Source organism: Cyrtonyx montezumae, unplaced genomic scaffold, assembly GCF_038088225.1.
Source record: "Cyrtonyx montezumae isolate F1298 unplaced genomic scaffold, pur_monq_1.0 scaffold_8, whole genome shotgun sequence".
NCBI lineage: Eukaryota > Metazoa > Chordata > Aves > Galliformes > Odontophoridae > Cyrtonyx > Cyrtonyx montezumae.
In genome coordinates this window covers 83814809-83820189 of record NW_027072089.1, presented here as the reverse complement: position 1 = coordinate 83820189, position 5381 = coordinate 83814809, and the positions used below count along the sequence as shown (strand labels likewise).

General features: G+C 41.0%; 1 non-coding gene across 1 annotated transcript; it reads right to left on the bottom strand.

Annotated features, from left to right (window-relative positions):
* Positions 1–4724: 4724 nt before the first annotated feature.
* TRNAY-GUA (transfer RNA tyrosine (anticodon GUA)) lies at positions 4725–4814 on the bottom strand. Its single transcript is given in 2 exon segments — positions 4725–4760; positions 4778–4814. It is a non-coding gene; the product is annotated as a tRNA-Tyr (tRNA).
* Between the last annotated feature and the right edge of the window lie 567 nt (positions 4815–5381).

Here is a 5381-nt window from a genome sequence, read left to right as displayed (position 1 = left end):
GTATTTAGTTACAAAACCTAAACTGCAAACTGAAAAGACAGGAAAACTATTTGCTGGTTTTTTGGAGGGTGGAGAGGTTAAGTCCGTGATTTGCCAAAAGTGAAGAACTCTAGAAGCATGGAAGGGTGGTCAGAACACAGAGCAGCAGAAGTCCCTGATAAAGGCTTAGATGACTTTTCTTTCTCCACTGCAGTCTTTTAGGACCTATCACTCAACAGTAATAGCCTTAAGGACTAGAATGTGAATTGAAACAGGGACAGTGCTACCTCTGCACGTCACAGGGACGGGAGGCATTCAAAATATAATGATCCCAGAAGAGCCTTATATGGACATCAAAATTATTAGATTTTCTTCTATTCCAAGTTCACGAAAGACCTTTTATTCACAAAAACAGATCTCAGACCTCTGTAAGACTTAGGGGACTTAAGCAGCAATCATGCTTCTTCACCTTTATTCAGTCTTCAAATAAGCAAGAAACACACTGACTCAAGAATCAGCTGTAACTAGCCTCCCATAATTGAAAGGTAATGTACTGCAAGAAAAGGAAACATTGAAACCTCTCTGGATTTGACAAAGGAGCCAGAACTCTTAGCATCCCTCCTAAGGATGGATGGACAGACAGACTCTCTTCTTAGGAATCAGCAACATTATACATCAAGCTCACAAACCAGACAGGAAGAAGGATTTTGTGGTGTCAGAGAAGCAAGGCTTTGTCTGAGGAAGCTGGCGTTCGGATAGCACCAGCTTAATTTTCACAGCAGATATCTCTGAGCAGTCAGCTAAGTAACCTAAATGCTGCAGTGAGAGTGCTGAGAATCTTCTAGGAAATTAAGCCAAACAGCTACAGCACCACATCACTAAGGAGTAATTGAACACTTTGATATGATAATTGATTATCGTGCATTGATTAAAGCAGGGAAGAGAGCATACACTCTCCAGATGACTTTCAAATTACAAAGCAACAAGCTTCAAAGCTTATTTGGATTCACACAACAAAATACATTTCATTATTTACAACGTAAAAAAGTATCCTCATAAATGCGGCAAGAATTTTAAAACAGTGCATGGTGAAATGGCACAACTTGAAATAAGGAACTAATCAGTGCTATCAAAATGGCTTTCATCTGTCCTGTGGACTCAAATCACTTCCAGATGATAACATGGGACTGATTGGATGTCTCTGGAAGCAATCCTTATCAAGGCCTGATTATAATAACTACAATAGGATGGAAAAAATTGTTTGGTATAGGATGGCTAAATAGTCCGAAGAAATGTGCAAATGGTTGCTCAGTCGGTGTAAGTCTACCTGACCTGGTGGTTGCAAGGAAAAGCAGCATCTGCTTTGGGTCATTTCCAGCCATTCTTATAGACCTATCATAAATTCAGTCAAACACTCACTGAAGTAGTTTTACCTCGTGGTAAGAACAGATCAGTCTGTAACTGTTTGTGATTTCTATGAACTAGAAAATCATCACTGAAGTATCTTTACTTGCTTTCCTATTTTAAAGCCGCCTCAAGCTCTTTTCAATTAGACATTGTTTAAATTACCATGATTCCACCTCTAGAGGTGTAAGGGAACTAACTAGTAGATAACATTTATTTGCATTATTGCTCCATACAGAAATTGGGACTGTGTTTTTCTCACCATTGCAAAAAACTTAGCAAATATATGATCCTGCTCAAAGAGCTTCATCCAAACTGCATGACCAGAAACAACAAGTGGCTGCAACAGAGTGATGGCAGCAAAAAATTGCAAAAGTTCAGTAGAACATTCAGGTTGGATATTAGGAATAGTTTCTTCTCAGAAGAAGTAGTGATACATGGGAATGGTCTGCCCATTCAGGTGGTGGAGTCACCATCCCTGGGGGTGTTCAAGAAACGTGTGGATGTGGCACTGAGGGACATGGTTAGTGGGCATGGTGGGGTGTGCTGAAGGTTGGACTGGATGGTCTTAATGGTCTTTTGCAACCTTAATGATTCCATGATTCTAATTTAGGTCTTCAGACCTGATGCCGCAGAACTGTATCTGTGGGATGGAAGCTGATGCCAGAACATGCAGCTCACATACTCAAACACTGGAGAGCGACCAACTTTTCTGAGTGGTTTTTTTAAGGTTAACCACATTTCCTTAGACAGGCCATGCATTGCTCAGCCATTTCATGCTGCATCAGAAGAACAGTTCCTGGTAATATGGCTTGGATGGAACAAGGTGAAATCAGGTGTCTGGAAGCACGTAGGGACTCTTTTGTGTTGGAAATCAAAACAAAGCTCTGGATATACAAGGTCATCCAAAGCAAGTACAGCTGAGAACTAAGAGAGGTGAAAGCACAGACACTTAGCCAAATGTTTAAGTTGGGTGTAGGTACTTCAATTTCTTCACCACGCAGGATGCTGCTTCTAAGCTAGGGGACAAGATAGAAGTTTGGGAACAAGAGGTAAGACAGAAAGAAGGAAGTTATTTTAGAAAATGAAAGAATATCCCAATGATGACAAACATTAACTTGTCTAATAGGAGCTTACTACTGGCGACTCAGTGGGTCCCTATCAAATCCACATTTCTGGCTTGATGCATATATTTGATGGAATTTTTATGAAATTACCTTGCGTGGATGTGATTGCAGAGAACCAAGAGTCTCCAGCATCATCACTGTGTCAGCATGGAGCAGTACTGGCAATAGGATGACAGCAAACATAGGACAACAGAACCTAACTGCGTCAGAGAGCATTCTCTATGACACAACATCTCATCCTTTTTAACTAGAGGAAGAACATGCCTTATGATGAGAACATACTTTTAATTAAACTTTTCTCCCTCCACTCGTTTTTAATCACATTTTGTGTAACCAGAGCAAAATATTAAGTGAGCAAGGATCTGTTCACAAACAAAACACCTATGAGACAGTCTGTCCTTCCACCAGTCACCACTGTTTCCTGATTTCAGGGAATATATCAGCCCTTCTCTGATATGAGCACAAAATTTGGCATGCAAGGATTTACTTTTCATGATTATTGGCAGATTTTGAATCAAAAGCATCACGCATATTGCAGCAATTAAGTGCATGAGTCAAGTACTCACTCATTTGGAAAGGTTCCTGCTTTGTGTTATTGTTCACCAGAACCATAAATGGCACATTGTGAGGAGGAAATCTGTCCCAAGATCTCAGGAGCAATTGCGCCTGAGTTCCTCCTGTGGTGTCACTCAGACTCATACCCCTCTCCTCCTCCTCCACATCTGTTGGGACTGCCAGATTCCCACCTGAAATGCTGCTGTTGTGCAGCCTCCTCCCTGGCATCGTTAGCAGAGCTGCAAGGAGACTGCTTCCTTCCCACTCTGCCTTCCTAATCTCATCCCAAAGAGCAATAAATATGTGGCCTGTCCCACAAGGCCTGAAGAGCCTGTTGTGCTGGTCAGAGAAGCAAGCCTGCCTCCCTCACATCCCGTGCTTCCCTATGCTGAAAACCCATTGCAGTTATGAGGTTCTAAGTGTGTATCGCTATGCAGGCTGAAGAGGAATTAATGCAGATGAATTTGGAAGGACAAAGAAATCTGATGTTCTACTATGATCAATGGTCATTGATCCAACTTTAATTAGTTAAAAAAAAAATACTGGAGTTACATCGCCTGATTATTCATTCTAGCTTAGTACCAGTTTCTTGATGGATTTGACCCAACTTCTAGCAAATATTTTTTATTAAAAATCCTGAGTATATTTAAAATACAACAAAAGGTAAGCAAAGATGCCATCTCCTTTCCCTGTCTTTGTTTGGCTTGGCACTGTGTTTTGCATAAGGAGATGCTTTGCATGAGCAGCTTTGCATGAGCAAATTTCGATCCCTAATGTCATCTCATCTAATGCAAATATCTGAAAATGTCTAATCTTTTATTTAATAAAGTTTCTTACAGACCTCTATGAGTTGATTGTGTCTTGTGAAAGTGAGTTCCGTGAGTCAGTTTCCTGTAATAAACAAAATTTTATTTTACAGATTCTCAGTGGCCTGTTTTTTATTCTCACAAAGTTTCTCATTTTGGCTTCTGTATGAATGAGCTCTTAAAACGCAACCTCATTAACCTCGCCCATAGTATTCTTTCACATGCATCTTTTTTACCCATTTCCTTCACAAACAGATTTAAACTGTAAAGGTAACTATTGAAATGAGCAGCGCGTAGAAATGATAAACCTTCACACAGCATACACAGTAGCATTCACAAAACTCTCATGAGGTTATTGATAACATTCACATGTAGTGATAACAGTCACAGACAAACGCATGGATCTGAAAGATCATGGAGTTCCTGTCATCATGAAAACAGTTATTCCCCAATCTCTTTTTATTTCCTTCCCACTCAAAGCAAAGTAACTGGACCTCCCCCAGTTTCTCACAGCCAGTTTGGCTGAAAGACGCCCTGCGGGCTCCATGCTGCAGGTCTGCTCTAGCTAACAAGGGTCTGTAGAAAGTGTTGAGCCCCTTAAGAAGAGAATCCCATACAATGTGCAGTGACTGATTAGGCAGACACACAGCACAGGTCAAAATGCCATTGCTGTAAGAATCAGAAAGTAGGAAACAAAATCCTTGAAAGTGGTAGAGGAATAAAGTAGAGCAAATCTCTCACGGGGCCTAGCACGGAGTGTGGTTGGAAAGGGCAGCTTTGCCAAATTGTAAATTCCAGAAGTAAGTGAAAGACAAAAATTGTTTTAAAAAATGACAACCGCCTCCAAAACCATTCCTTCGAGCCGGAATTGAACCAGCGACCTAAGGATTTCTTTCTACAGTCAGCCTACAGTCCTCCGCTCTACCAGCTGAGCTATCGAAGGAAGATGAGAGAGTGCCAAGAATGAGTCAAGATGACATCAACAATAGCCTTAGGCTCTAATGGACTTCCATATGCATTGCTTCTCACAACAGCAAAACAGTATAAGAAAAAAAGGGCATAAATTTAGCCTTCCCTGCAGAGCTGGATTTTGGTTATTAAACTGCCAGTTTTCTGCCAAATAGTTCGCAGCTCTTGTAAGATTGTTGCTGGTGGTAGCATTAAGGTTGGAGTTCCTGTGATGACCCATATGAAATCTGTCTACTTCTTAACAAAGAAATTTGCCAACTCTTCTGCGATCTTGCCATATTTCCTAATCTGAGCTAGGAGGACAGAGAGGACTCATATCCACACAGCTCCCCACAACAGTTCTGCAGCCAAATCCTATAACAAGTTATCAAATAAATCAGCTAACGCAGTCCCAGCCAGCCTCCACAGTGAATGCAGATGAATGAAGAAAAAGGATGGAAAGCAACAGACACTGAAGAAATATTTGTCTCAAGTGTGAGGTGCTGTCACAGCTTCTCAGAGGTCTAATCCTGGAACTTGCCACGACATTTGCATGCACACA